Raw genomic sequence first — 14,863 nt, 5'->3', positions numbered from 1 at the left:
ACTCACTAGAATGATCAGCCAAACAATGAACTGGTCATTCTTCAGTCACCCCCAACTAGTCAAAATTCCTTTTCTGCTCCCTTGCATCATCCAGCTCAACCAACTGGATTCCTCACCCTCCTCCACCTTCTGCCTTTGTGCCGGGTCTCCTGAGATGGTTTATGCCACCTGTCCAGCACAGTGCCTGGCACACAGCAGGGCCCTGCAGTTCGGGCCCTCTGCCAGCACAGAGTGGTCCCTTCATGCTCTACGCAGAGGCCTGCCCTCTTCACCATTCCCCTCCTCCCTTGTCCATCCCAAAGAACCATGGTCTGGCCACTCCGTCCTCTGGCCAGTTTAGACATCTCCTGTTCACCTGGCCTCACTGTGCTGAAATGGCCAGCTGGGCACTGCTGGCACTTAGCTCAGCCTGTTTTGCCCGTGTCTGCCTGCCTTTGCTTGGTCCCCCCGCAGGTCAGTGTACTCCTGCTCTTCTCCCGGGAGGGCTCTCCCTGGTGCACCTGGGCTGGCTGTGCTGTCACTTGAGGCTGGGGCGGGTTGTGAGGGCAGGCTTTAGAGGCAGAGGCTTGGTTGGAAGTTGGCTGTCACTGTTCACCTGAGTGATCTTAGGTAAATTGCTTATCCCTCTGTGCCTCAATTCCTACATCTGTAAAATGGGGACACCTCTCAAGGTGGTCAGAAGCAAAGGAGAAAAGGGATGTAAAGGACATAGTAGATAGAGTCCTGGAGCTCCAGAAATAGTGCTATTTGAGGAGCCTCAGAAGTGAGGGGAAAAGCCAGGGAGAAAGGGGTGCTGGCCTGTGCCCTTTTGGGACTTTGAGATCAGTCCAGTGAGTTAAAGAGGGAAGTGCTCTGCGGAAGGGTCGTGGAAGCAGCAGGTATCAGCACGGTTGTCCTTGCTCAGCCCACTCTGTCACTCTTGATTTAACCCATTAATCAGTTTTCGGAGCTCCTTGCTGTCTGGTTGATCACTTGGATATGTTAACCCAAGTCAGCAACTGAGAACAGTGTGTGAAGAAGAGAGAGGTGTTCTGTGTGGGACTGGCAGTTAGTGAGGACCCCCTGGAGGGGGTGAGGACAGGCAGTATCAGAGAGGTTAGGAGGAGGAAGGATAGGCCAGGGGAGGGAAGACAGGTGAACAAAGCAGTTCAGAGGAAGGGGCAAACTTGTTAGTGATTGAAGAGAGAGAGAGGTAAACACTAGGACATCCTAATGGGAGGTAAACACTAGGACATCCTAATGGGCTTGTTTCATTCACTAGTTTTAAAAAAGAGCAGCAGAGATCTGAGATCCACGATTAATCTCAAAGCCCTACCAAGACCATAAGAAAGGGAACCAGCCGTGTGGGGAACCACCCTGAGGCTGCTGAGAGGCACAGGGAGCCACCCGGGGTTGGGGGCGGGGCAGAAGGCCAAGGGCCCCAGATGGTCTCCTGGGGGAGAGCTCAGAAGAGCTTAGGAGGAAATGTGCCGGCTCATTCTTTAGTGGATCAGTGTGCTTCATGGGGATAAATTATAGCTCAGGGGGCCATCTCCATGAAATGTTTCCTCTCTTGCCCTTGATCCTTAGTCACTTTGTGAGGTGGGGGGTCCTGTCCTTTACTGAGTGGTCAAGCAGCTTGTCCAGGGTCCCCAGTGGTTGGGCCAGCGGAGGAGCTTCCCCAGGACAGGGGGGTTGCAGCAGAGAGCCCTGGGGCAGACCTCCAACTACTACCACACCTCCCTCATCAAAGATGCTTCTATGATGCTGGGGCAGGGGTGTACTTTCGAGCCTCATCCCTGCCCCTGTTGCTGTATCTTCTACACCCAGAGACCCCTAGCAGGGAGTAGGTGGCCTTGTACTCTTGCTTTGGGCTTATAAAGAAAACCTTTCTCATCTGACACCACATCCTTGCTTTTCTTCTCAAGGGCTCATTTTATTTTGAAGGCTTGTAAAATCTCTTCCTGTGTTAAAATATGTCTCTAGAGTTATGTGACAGGGAACCAGCCCTGCTCCAATCCCTGAGCTGTCACCATGCCGTCTGTGAGGTTAATGTCTGAAAGGCCAAGAGTGGCCTTACTGAGTCCATAGAGAGGGAGAGGGCTTGTCAAGAGGCCACAGGGGCTGAGGGGCACCAAGGTCCACTGAGGATGCATTTCTTTGATGATGCAAATGTGCAAACAACACACTATGTCCATAAGCCCCAGAATCTTTTTTTTTTTTTTTGTATTTTTCTGAAGCTGGAAACGGGGAGAGACAGTCAGACAGACTCCCGCATGCGCCTGACCGGGATCCACCTGGCACGCCCACCAGGGGCGATGCTCTGCCCCTCCGGGGCGTCGCTCTGCTGCGACCAGAGCCACTCTAGCGCCTGGGGCAGAAGCCAAGGAGCCATCCCCAGCACCCGCACCATCTTTGCTCCAATGGAGCCTTGGCTGCAGGAGGGGAAGAGAGAGACAGAGAGGAAGGAGGGGGGGGTGGAGAAGCAAATGGGCGCTTCTCCTGTGTGCCCTGGCAGGGAATCGAACTCGGGTCCCCCGCACGCCAGGCCGACACTCTACCGCTGAGCCAAGCCCCAGAATCTTAATTCCACTTTAGCGAGGCGTGGTGGTCTAAGGATTTATTTCTGAATAAAAAATGTGCATCAGCTACCTGCTATCAACATGTGACAATTGTTTCTAGAGATGGTGACATACACCTTTCATGGGAAGGGTTTCTTTTTCTTTCTTTTCTCCCCCCACTTTTCTCCCTCCCACCTCTCCTTTCCTCTCTCTCTCTCACTTTTTTTTTTGCTTAATTATTTTATTATGGAAAAACGTCAACTTACGTAAACATAGAATTGCGTATTGAAGTCCCACGGATTTGTCACCGGCTTCAACAATTACTAATCCACAGCCAACCTGGTTTCAGCTCTGTCTCAACCCACTCCCACTGCCCAAATTATTTTCAGGCAAGTACCAGACATTTCCTCTAGAAACACTTCAAGAAGTATCTCTATAAGATAAAGGCTTATTAAATATATATATATATACACCATCACCATTATCACAACTAAAAACAATAATATTAATTCCTTAATGGCATCAAATATTCAGAAAATGTCCACTTATTCTTTTCTTTTCCATTTTTTTCATCTTGCCCCTTTCATTTTTTTCCTTCACTCTCTTTGTTTGAATCAGGATCTAAACAAGTTGTATACATTGCCATTGGTTGATAATCTCTTTTATTTTGTGGTTTATCCTTTCATTAAAAAGTATAAATATATAGTCATGCCTTTTCTTAGAGAAGTGGTAGCAAACAATAGAACATGGCAGAGCTCCCTCACAGCATTATGGGGGGAGCTCCCTCCTTCCCCACACAGAGGTGTAGTCTCCATTGTGTGATGTGCCGTACTTTCCCGAACCAGACCCCTCCTGATGGACACAGGGATTGTCTCCAGTCTTTTGCAATGAGCAGGTTAAGTCTTTTTATATTTTTTTAGTATATTTTAGGGCTATATTCTTGAAGGTGGGTTGCTGTGTCAAAGGGCAAATACTTTATGTCCTTTGGCTAGATCAGGGGTTGGGAACCTATGGCTCGCGAGCCAGATATGGCTCTTTCGATGGCTGCATTTGGCTCGCAGACAAATCTTTAATAAAAAAAAAATGTTAAAAATAGAAAACATTCTCATGTATTACAATCCATTCATTTCCTACCGCTCATGTTCATGGTTGCAGGTGGCTGGAACCAATCACAGCTGTCCTCCAGGACAACACCAAATTTTTATTGGATAATTCCTACTGTACACAGGTCGTTGAATGGCTCTCATGGAATTACATTTTAAAATATGTGGCGTTCATGGCTCTCTCAGCCAAAAAGATTCCCAACCCAACCCCTGGGCTAGATACTGCCCAATTTCCCTCCTTAGGGTGGTACTATTTTACCTTCTGAGCAGCAATGCATGATAGTGCCTTTTTCCTCACTAATAGACTATGTTGCTAAACTCTTGGATTTTTGCTAGGTGAAAAAGGGTATCTTGGGTAGTTTGCATTTGAATTTGGGAAGGGCTTTGGTATGAAGAAGTGAGCAATCATTTTCTTATTTAGCCAGGATTATAAAACCCCAGGCGATCCCCTCTGTATGTGTATGTGAGGGACCATCAGAATGAAGTAGAGCTGCTGAGCAGTCATGACTTCAGGGTTCGTCTTATTAAAATGTATTTACAGACTCCATCTTCAGTGCTTAGTGCTGCATGTTACTTGTCCAGCCACAACAAGTTATACCAGGGTCCCGAATGGAAAAAGGTATGGAATTGAATAAATGATAGACAGGGACTTAAAGATACACACACACACGCGCACACACGCACACACACGGGTTCAGGAGGACGCCACGGCAAACAGTCTCTACTGTTCCTTAGCTGTAACGTGCTTGCTCCCAGAAACACATCCACTTTTATTCAGAGAAAAAATGTGGTCCATCAGCCATTCAATTAAGCTTCCAAGGCAACTCAAAGACAACCCCCACCATACCATACAAATCTACTTTACACTAATAAGAAACTAGCTTCCAGCCTCCTCCGGAGAACATGGGTGAGACAAATGAGAATCAGCTGTAGCTCTTTGTTCACTAGGCAAATGAGGTGGGGTTTGGGCCCAGCACCTCTGTCCAGCTTGCAAAAATACCCTGTTTATTTATTCGGTCCCCAGCATTACCTCATGTGAATGGCTGCTTAACATGCTATCAGAAGTGGTGTAGTCAGGATTCCAAGGAGAGCAGGGCCTCCCAGGGTCTGGGAAGATGGGCGGTGTCCCACGGGCAGCCCTATCTGTCTACCATCTTGGGAGTCATGCCAGGATCCAGGTGTTTTTTTTGTTTTTTTTTTAGGGTGGGGGTGGTTACTGCACATGCCTTCCTGCTGTTCCAGCCACGGGGTGGTGTGGTGGCTCCCTTGGCTTGCTGCCAGATGGCTAGAGCACCTTGGAAAGTGTGGTTCAGAAGGCGAAGACTCGTAAATAGCTTGCACACAGTAATGATGTGGTCTGGTGGGCCAATCTAGGACACTCAGTGAGGATGTTGTTAGTCACGACAGTTTTATGAACAACAGAACCTCTTCTACTTTATCTCCCCCTGCCCGCCTCCCCAGTCTAATCTCCTTCTGCCCAGATACCAGGTCTCAACTTCCCTGTGTTCCCATAGGCATACATTGGTAAGGAAACGCCTCCTGGAGAATGAAGCCTGGGTCCTGTGGAATCCTGTGATCTCTGTGGGCAGGCACACATGTTGGGGGCGGGGGATTATCCATAAGCTGGTGGAAGCCCACACGTGGGTTTCAAGGCTGTGCCAGGCACGTGATTATTCTGGATGTCTCCTGATCTGATAGCCCAATTCAGGGGCGAAAGCCTTATGGAGCAGAGGCTCACCAACCCAGATGACAAGACTGGGAAGATTTTGGTAACAGGCTTTATGGAAAGGAAGAAAGGAACCTTGCCAAGCTGACTAGCAAGGGAGAGTGGAGCACCAGGCACAGCCTGGGACTGGGTTTTTTAAGGGTTTTGGGGAGGGTGAGTGAGAAGGGTCGTGGGCATTCAGCCGATTGGCTGCTGAACAAAGGAGGGTCTCTTATGGAAGTCTGCCAGGACTTTCCGGCTTGTCAGACATTCCTTTGCGGCTGGTCGTCTGCGAGCCCTGACACAGACTTACTGGCAGGGCTAAAGAAATGAAGCCCAAGAGCAGATGGGAAGACTGGAGATGCCATCATCTCATGCTTGCCATGTCATGACAGTGACACTGGGATGGTTTTTGGTCAGAAGCAATTACTAAAAAAAATTTTTGTCTGACTGGTGGTGGCACAGTGGATAGAGCATCGATCTGGAACGCTGAGGTCCCAGGTTCAAAACCTTGAGGTCACCAGCTTGGACGCAGGCTCATCAGCTTGAGCACGGGATCGCTGGCTTGAGTGTGGTATCATCAACATGATCTCAGGTCACTGGCTTGAGCCCAAAGGTTGCTGGCTTGAAGCCCAAGGTCACTGGCCTGAGTCCAAGGTCGCTGGCTTGAGCCCCCCCCTCCCTCAAGGCATGTATGAAAAGCAATCAATGAACTAAAGTAAAACAATTAGGAGTTGATGCTTCTCTCTCTCCTTTCTCTCTCTCTTCCTTCCTCTCTCTCTCTCTTTCAATAAATGAAAAAAAAAATTAAAGGACTTTTTAAGTGAGATGCCCTTAGCAATTAATTTATACCACAGTCATTAAAAGGTGGGAAAAGGGTCAAAATAATTTATTTGCTATGCCCATGAAAGGACTAAAGTGGGAGGCAGGAACAAGTTATCTGAGAAGTTGGGCAACTAGGAACAGCCATTGCCGAGTTTTAGACAGAAGACTGGACGAGGCAGATTCTTGACGCACATGGTGTTTGATCTACCAGTAGGTCCACTGGCCAGTAGCTGGGAAGAGGTGGCCATAGAGGTGGCCAATTTTTTTCCCAATCACTTCTCTTGAGCAGTACTTGGTATTCTTGGATCCTGAGTGTTTGAGACTTAACAGAATATTCTGTGTTTTCACTTTGGTGAGACTCTCAAAAATATATTTTTGGCTAATAATAATAAATTTGAAAAAAATACAAGTTATATATATTCACAAATTTTCCCACTTTCCTACATTTTTTTTAAAATCAATGGTAATAATTTTATTTTATTTTATTTTATTTTTACAGAGGCAGAAATAGACAGGGACAGACAGACAGGAACGGAGAGAGATGAGAAGCATCAATCATCAGTTTCTCGTTGCGCGTTGCGACTTCTTAGTTGTTCATTGATTGCTCTCTCACATGTGCCTTGACCGTGGGCCTTCAGCAGACCAAGTAACCTCCTTCTGGAGCCAGCGACCTTGGGTCTAAGCTGGTGAGCTCTTTGCTCAAGCCAGATGAGCCCGCGCTCAAGCTGGCGACCTCGGGGTCTCGAACCTGGGTCCTTCCGCATCCCAGTCCGATGCTCTATCCACTGCGCCACCACCTGGTCAGGCCCACTTTCCCACATTTTAAGGAAGATTGTGGTTATGTGTACTTTACCCCGGAACGACTTAGAAAGCTAATCAGAGGTGTTGTGTGGAGGGGAGGGCTGGTGGTGGCCCTGAAAGGCTGACTTAGTGGACAGAGAAAGAGCAAGAAGCTACCCTTGGAAGAGGAGGGAGACTGGGAAAGGCTGAGTGATGGAGAAGTGCGGTGAAGAGGCAGGTGTCCCAGCACAGGATTAAGAACTTTTCAAAATCAATTGTTATGACCACTAATGGTGAGATAAGACTCTACTAGATCTTCATTTTCAGACAAGAATGCAATTTTTAAGAGGTCACACGGGGCCCTGGCTGGTTGGCTCAGTGGTAGTGCATTGCCCAGCATATGGACATCCTGAGTTCGATTCCTGGTCAAGGCACACAGGAGAAGTGACCATCTGCTTCTCCAACCCTCCCCCTCTTCCTTCCCTCTATCTCTCTTTCCCCCCTGCAGCCATGTTGGTTGGAACAAGTTGGCCCCCGGCACTGAGGATAGCTCCATGGCCTTGCCTCAGGTGCTAAAAATAGCCTGGTTGCTTAGCAACTGAGCAATGCCCCAGATGGGCACAGCATCCTTCTAGGGGGCTTGGCAGGTGGATCCTGGTGGGGGTGCTTGTGGAAATCTGCCACTCTGCTTCCCCGCTTCTCACTTAAGAAAGAAAAAAAGAGGTCACATGGGCCCTGATGAGATAGCTCAGTTGGTTAGAGCACTGTCCTGATACGCCAGGTTGCAGTTTCAGTCCCTAGTCAGGGCATGTACAAGAAGCAACCAGTGAATCCATAAATAAGTTGAACAACAAATTGATGTTTCTCTCTCTCTCTCTCTCTCTCTCTCTCTCTCTCTCTCTCCCTCCCTCCCTCCCCTTTTCTCTCTCTCTAAAATCAATTAAAAAAGAAAAAAGAGGTCACGAGGGTAGAACTGTAGGGCTTAGGACTGAAGTTGTGTCTGGCCCTGTCTGACCCCAAAGTTCACGGTCTTACCCACCAGCTGTGTCCTGAATGAGGCCAAGATCTATGGGAACCTTGGCATGCTGGATCTGAAAAATAAGCCCACAGAAGAAAATCCCAGAGAGAAAATAATTCTCCAGAGTCATCATCAATATGGAAGCAGTACTCGAATCCCCAGGTAAAAAGAAAGCACAGGGTATATATTCTAAGCAGAAAAATCTATAAACAGTTAAAGATTAATGTACCTTGGTGAAGCTCCAGCCAGCCTTAAAAAGAACAAATCTTGCCAGAGCCATGTTCTGGTGTTCTCGGGGCAGAACTACACACTGAAGAGATGAAAACGAAGCAGCTGGTCAAACACACTGATTTCCAGGAAGAACGTGGCCCAGCCCTCTGAGGACTTCCTGGAGACCTGACAGTGAATACAGATCTGGGCCGAATCTGTCCCCTGAGGAGCGGGAGGTGGCCTCTGAGGGGAGGATGGGGGGTGGGGGTGGGGTGGGCCAAGATCCCCTCTTCAGTTCAGGGCTCGCCTCAGGGCTCTGTCTACATCCTGTCTCCGTGGAAGCAGTCAAGGGTGGATCTCCTTTTTAGGCAGCTCATGGAAGTTTTGTGCTTCCAAAAAGGGAGGAAATAGGCCAGGAGCTCATTGATTCAGGGCAGAGAAGACATTCCAAATAACTTTATAATAATCTTTGTGAAGACCCTTCTCCCCTGTGAACTTCCTTCCTTCCTGCTCTACCCTAGCCTCTGGGTTGAGAGAGCCCAGCAGAACTGGGCTATACAGTCAGAGTGGTTTTGAATCTCAGACCTTCAATTTCCTAGCTGTGTGATTATGGGTAAGTCACTTGATGTCTCTGAGTCATCACCTTGTAGGGTAGTTTTGAGGGGTCTGGCACATACATTCTCAACAATACCTAGTTTCTTTTTCTTCCTTGTCCTTTGAGGCCCTTGACCATCTGACCTCAACACCTTTTCCCAGCCCCTCTGTTCCTTTCCCGTTCACACCCTCCCACGCCGGTGGCATGGTCTTCCACGCCCTCACAGCTACGTCTTACTCCTATAGAACCTGGGCCCAAACACTCTCCCACTTCTCCTCTTCTCCCTTCACATCCTCGTGTTCCAACTTCACCAGGATCCTGCCCTGAATTCTGAGGCATGAGCTCTCCCAATTATGTTGTTCTACCCACGCGGCCTGGGGCGACCCGAGCTCTTTCTGTGTGGTATGCTTGTGCACGCTGGCGTCGCTCACTCAGTGAGACTGCTGACGTTTTGTGGCCAGTGACCTCCATATTTCTTGCAGCACATGGTCATAAATTGGACACACAGTAACAAGAGCTCCGTGGACACTCACCAAGAGAACCAGGGCAAGTGTCAAAGCCGTGAGTTCATGGTTCCTTTCAGCAAACACTTACTTAGTGCCTTGTAGGGAGGTGGCTGGAGCTGGGCTTGATGCCGAGGACACTGCCATGGGTAAGACACTACCTGAGGAAGTGAAGTCCAGTGGGAGAAGAGGTGTAGCAAGTAGCGGTTTGTACAAAGCCCTTCGAGGCCAAGGTGATGGTTGAGCACAGGGCCAAGGTTTAGACGGATGAGTAGGCACTTGCCTTATTGAGGGTGGAGGGGCTATTCCCAAGAGGGAACGGTGCATGCAAGAACAGGAAGGCATAGGAAAGGCTGCAGGGAAAGTGGGATAATCAAATGTGGCTACAGTGTGGCTAAGGGGAGCAGGTGGGGGCAGGAGGGATGGGTGGTCTGACACAGTGGAAGAAAATGTAGGAGACAAGTGTGGCCAGGTCATGGACAGCCTTATATGCTATAACAAGCCAGCTGGACTCTATCCTGTAGGTAGGAGAGCCACTGAGAAGGTGAAGTACAAGAGTGTCACTCTGAGGGAAAGGGGGGAGAGGGGCATGCAGTCACGGTAGCAGGCCCTGGGAACGAGCCTCTGCAAGCCAGCCAGCCCAGAGGAACAGAGCACAGGCTGGGGGTGCAGAGGACAGGAAGGTGGCTCGCTCTGCCGCCACGAGATTGCAACGACTGGACGATGGCAAGCAAAACCATCTTGTTTTTGTGCCACCACGTTCCTGGGCTCTCGGGATGAGAGTAGGATGTGAAAGTTATCTGCCCACCTAGTTACAAATCCACCATTCATCTAAACAACCTGCTTTTCTCCACCCATTGGACGCACTGCCAAAGAATGCACCCAACCTCCTACCCATCACCTATTCATATACCCACCCACTCATTCGTATACAGCACTGTCCACCCACCCAGCCATCCTTCTGACCATCTTTCCAACCGTCCAGCCACCTTTATTTTAAAACAGAGTTTTCACTTCAAGGTATAACTAGCAACATAGTGAGTCGGAGAAATTCTTGAGACCTGTGGCAGACTGCCAAAGTAGCTATCACATCATCAAGAGATGGGCTGGCTTCAGTACTTGCTCTGACCAGTAGAACTTGTGGCGGAAATGATGTACCAGTCCTGAGTGAGGCCTCTAGAAGTCTTGCAGCTTTTGCTCTCATAGTCTTGGGACCCTGCCACCTACCAAGTGAACAAGCCTGGGCTGGTCTAATGGATAACAAGAGATACATGGTCCAGTCACTCCTGTTGCCTCAGCCAACAACAAGTCAGCCACAGACGTCAAAGTGCGTCCAGCCAAGATCAGCTGATATTGGCCCAGAAGCTCCCAGCTCACTACTAGATTTATAGGGAAGAATAAATGGTTCTTGTTTTAAGCCACTACGTTTTGGAGTGATCTGTTTCACAGCAAAGTTAACCGACATAAATGCTCAAGGAACTAGCATATTCAAAGTCCTGCCCACCTCCACTGAGGCTCCCAGAGCCCTCGCCAAGGCATTTGCCTTTATTTTTCTGGGCAAACCAGTAAGACGTGGAGCGGCTACAGACAAGATGTGGTAGCATAGTTTTGGTAGATCTTGGATGTTCTAAGCATCCAAGAAAAGCTAGGAAAAAAATAAAACCCCCAGCCTGATGAGGATGATGATGATCCCAGCCATTGTTTGAGTGCTCATGTGACAAACACGATCTGATTTAATCCTTAAACCGCACTGTGGGCTAGGAATTCTTACCACTCTTTTATGGGTAAAAAGCAATGAAGTTTGGAGAGCGTAAGTAGCTGGCTCAATGTCACATAGTTATAAGTAAGTAAAAAAAAACCATGATGCTTAACCCCATTCAGGGAGACAGCCATAAAACAGGGGCACCCAGGGGGCCTGGCACCGTGGGAGAGGGACACGCCAGGCTGTAGCACAGAGAGGCTGTCCCTAGCGGCGGAAGTTAGGAAAGCCAGGCAGCTTGAGATGAGAGGGAAATCCACACCTCACAAACATCCATCTGTATAGACTTGCGTCCTCACGCCAAGAAGCCAGTGAGCTTTGGCCAGGTCAGAGCTCCAGGAGAGGCTGTGTATGGAGACAAAGCTCTGGGGCTGCGAGAGAGGGTCGGGACCCCACACCAGGCCCAACGCTCTGTGCCCTGAGCTTGATGCAGCTTCTTGGGAAGGAAGACCCTGGCTGCTCTGCAGGATCAGGCTGCAGGTGACCAGCCCACCAGTCTAGTAGCAGTGTACTGACTCTGTCCTGCTCCGTGGAGTCAGGCTCCCAGACCTACACTCCCTCAAGCACGGGCTACAATGCCTGTGGGCCTGGGGGGCGGGGGAGCTCCTTCTAGCTTCTGCCCAACCTGCGTAGGTCCAGGTCTGCCCGCCCACAGTGGAGGGAGGAATGGAGGAGGATAGGAGGAATAGGTGACACTCAGGTGGCATCTGCCTATCCACCCCTTTTCTCCCTCCAGGGCCCTGCTTTTCCCATCACGGTGCCACTTCCTGCACCAAACAGGAGCAAAAGGGGTCTACACCAACTGCTGGGCTACTTGGTGGTGTGTGGGCACTGACCCGAGTGTTGGGGGTGCCCACCACTTCCTCTCTGTCTGCGCTTACAGATGTGTCGTTGCCACATGGGCCAGGTGGGCAAGTCCATCTAGGGCTGGTGAATCTCTCTCTGGGAACCTAGAATTGTGACCCTGAGACACGGTTATGGTGAGAGCTCACATGGGCACCAGATGATGAGCAGTGGCCAAGGAGCATAGAAGCCAATCTGGGGAGTAAGGGCCGGGAGGGAGGGAGAGAGGAAGAGAGGAAAAGGAGGAGAAGAAAGGAGAGGAAAGGGGGGGAAGTGGCAGGGGGCGCTTAAATTTCTTCTTTCTTTCCAGTTTCCTGTGAACCCTGTAGGTGTCCCATCCTCGGGTCCTTTCAGTTGTCGACATCCTGTGACACCTGGTGTTCCCATCTCCCTTATTGAGGCTAGTTTGAGGAGCTCCTGTTTAACAAAATGAAAAAAGAGGCTTTTAAGGTGCCCAACCAACACCAGGAACACCGTTTGCCTACAAACTGCGATGTCTCTCTGTGGCAAGTGAGTTCCTGAAATTCATCACAAATTATCTGTTAAAATAAAGAGGTATCGCTTTAGCTTGTATAAGAGATAAGGAAAGTGACATTCTGGAAAAGAATAAGGAAATGTGAATTTCAACAGCTCAATGAGATTCTTTCCACCCCCTACACTCCCATTTTGTTTTGTGTATGTGCTTACAAAAAAAATTCAATTTACTTTAAAAAATCTAGAGTCTACAATCTGGTAACATCGATTAGAATAAAAAGTACAGAAACCATTTGACTCAGCAATACTACTCCTGGGAGTCTCTCCCACAAAAGCACTGGTTTGCAAGGGCTGATGTATAAGGGTATTTATTGCAGAATTGTTCGTAGCAGCAATAAACTGGGAAAATCTTTAGATAAAAGCTTCCTAAGATGCTCCTTTGACTACTGTGTTCCACATATTAAGTGTATGCATATAAATAAAAAGGGTTCTGTGTGTAAACACGCTTCAGAAACACTGACTTGCACAACGTGAAACCAGTGGGTTTACCATGGGCTTCTCAGCACCACTGAATGCTTATTCGAATATTATTTCATGAAGTACTTATTGAGCTAGGAGTTGTACTGGGGAAAAAGAACAATGATCAAAACAAACCCTTGCTTTCAGGGAACTTTGAGTCAATAATTTCAAGAGTGATACAATTCTCTTATGAGAGGACAGGGAGCTAGGAGCATTGTGGGCAAGTCGAAGTTCATCGGGACTCGGACAAGCCTTCTTAGAAAAATGACTTGAGGTGGAAAACTGGAGAAGAAATGGAAATCAGCCCAAAGACGGGGAGAAGGGAGACAGCGTCCCAGGCAGATGCGAACAGTATGCAAAAGCTCCAGTGAGAGAGAGAGGTGGGTGTGAGAAACTGAGAAATGCCGGTATGGCTGGAGCAGAGGAAGCAAGAGCTGTGGGGGCGGGGGCCGCGGGGAGTGGGGAGGGAGGACTGGGGGGGTGTGGAGCAGGTCACCCCAGGAGGAGTCAGGTCTTTATTCCAAGGGCAGGCAAAGGAAGCTCGGGAGGATTTAAAACAACAACAACAAAACCTTTATTGCCTGACCAGGCGGTGGCGCAGTGGATAGAGCATTGGACAGGGATGCGGAGGACCCAGGTTTGAAACCCCAAAGTCGCCGGCTTGAGCGTGGGCTCATCTGGTTTGAGCAAGGCTCACCAGCTTGAGCCCAAGGTCGCTGGCTTGAGCAAGGGGTCACTTGCTCTGCTGTAGACCCTCCCTCCAGTCAAGGCACATATGAGAAAGCAATCAATGAACAACTAAGGTGCCGCAATGAAGAATTGATGCTTGTCATCTCTCTCCCTTCCTGTCTGCCTGTCCATCTCTCTGTCCCTCTGTTTCTGTCACACACACACACACACACACACACACACCAACCCCCCCCCCCCCCCCAAACCTTTATTGAAGTATAACTTAAATGTCACAAAATTTACCTATTTTTGTTCCTAGTTTGAGGAGCTTTAATAAATATATATAGTTGTGCAACCATCAGCACAGTCTAGCTAGGACATCCTATCACCTACAAACCTTCCCTGTGCCCAGTTGCGTCAATCTCCACTCCTGCCCTCAGGCAGCACTGGCCTGCCTTCTTCTGTAGTTTTGTCTTTTCTAGAAATTTCACATAAATGGAATCATACACTATGCTGTCATATATGTCTGGCTTCTTTCACTTAGCATTATTTTGGGAGTCATCCACATTGGGGCAGGTATGTATCATGAGTTCCTTCTTTTAATTGCTGGATATGATTCCATTATGTGGTCATATCTGTTGATCCATTTTACTAGTTGATGGATGTCTGAATTTTCAAGTTTTGGGCTATAATGAATAATGAATGCTGCTATAAACATTGACACACAAGTCTGAGTGGACCTGTTTGCACCTCTTTTGGGTGGATACCCAGGAGTGGATTGCTGGATGCTTTAAATCATTCTAGTGGGTACAAAGTGGCATCTCACTGTGGTTCTCTCAAGGCTAACAGTGTTGAGCCTCGCTTCATGGGCTTCTTCTTCTTCTTTCTTTCCTCTTTCTTCTTTTCCTCCTCCCCCTCTTCTCCCTCCTTCTCCTGCTCTTCCCCCTCCTCTTCCCCCTCCTCCTCCTCCTCCTCCTCCTCCTCCTTCTTCTTCTTCTTCTTCTTCTTCTTAATTCAGTGAGAGGAGGGGAGGCGGAGAGACAGACTCCCATATGCGCCCTGACTGGGATCCACCCAGAAAGCCCACTAAGGGGTGATGCTCTCCCCATCAAGGGCATTGTTCTGTTGCTCAGCAACTGAGCTCTTCTGAGCACCTGAGGCGGAGGCCACGGAACCATCCTCAGCACCTGGGGTCAATTTGCTCCAATTGAGCCATGGCTGCAGGAGGACGAGGAGAAGGAGAGAGAGAAAGAGAAGCAAGAGGGGGAGGAGTGGAGAAGCAGATGGGTGCTTCTCCTGTGTGCCCTGACTGGAAATCAA

This window comes from Saccopteryx bilineata, chromosome 10 (genome assembly GCF_036850765.1).
Source record: "Saccopteryx bilineata isolate mSacBil1 chromosome 10, mSacBil1_pri_phased_curated, whole genome shotgun sequence".
NCBI classification, from domain to species: Eukaryota; Metazoa; Chordata; class Mammalia; order Chiroptera; family Emballonuridae; genus Saccopteryx; species Saccopteryx bilineata.
This window is presented reverse-complemented; position numbering follows the sequence as displayed.